The sequence below is a fragment of the Nerophis lumbriciformis genome, linkage group LG30 (assembly GCF_033978685.3).
Source record: "Nerophis lumbriciformis linkage group LG30, RoL_Nlum_v2.1, whole genome shotgun sequence".
Classification (NCBI taxonomy): domain Eukaryota; kingdom Metazoa; phylum Chordata; class Actinopteri; order Syngnathiformes; family Syngnathidae; genus Nerophis; species Nerophis lumbriciformis.
The window spans coordinates 26,505,087-26,505,841 of record NC_084577.2 but is presented as its reverse complement, the minus strand read 5'-3'; positions in this window follow the sequence as shown (position 1 = coordinate 26,505,841).

The window sequence follows — 755 nt, the reverse complement described above, 5'->3', positions numbered from 1 at the left end:
ATTATTATTTATTTGTGTAATTGTCCAAACATTCACACATACAAGAATCTACCATAAAATCATATATTTATTATTATTATTTAATTGTGTAAATGTCCAAACATTCACACATATAAGAATCTACAATACAATCATATATTTATTCTTATTATTTAATTGTTTAAATGTCCAAACTTTCACACATATAAGAATCTACCATAAAATCATATTATTATTATAATATAATTGTGTGAATGTCCAAGCATTCACACATATAAGATTCTACACCAAAAAATTATCTATTTATTATTATTATTATTATTTATTTGTGTAAATGTCCAAACATTCACACATACAAGAATCTACCATAAAATCATATATTTATTATTATTATTTAATTGTGTAAATGTCCAAACATTCACACATATAAGAATCTACCATAAAATCATATTATTATTATAATATAATTGTGTGAATGTCCAAGCATTCACACATATAAGATTCTACACCAAAAAATTATCTATTTATTATTATTATTATTATTTATTTGTGTAATTGTCCAAACATTCACACATACAAGAATCTACCATAAAATCATATATTTATTATTATTATTTAATTGTGTAAATGTCCAAACATTCACACATATAAGAATCTACAATAAAATAATATATTTATTCTTATTATTTAATTGTTTAAATGTCCAAACTTTCACACATATAAGAATCTACCATAAAATCATATTATTATTATAATATAATTGTGTGAATGTCCAA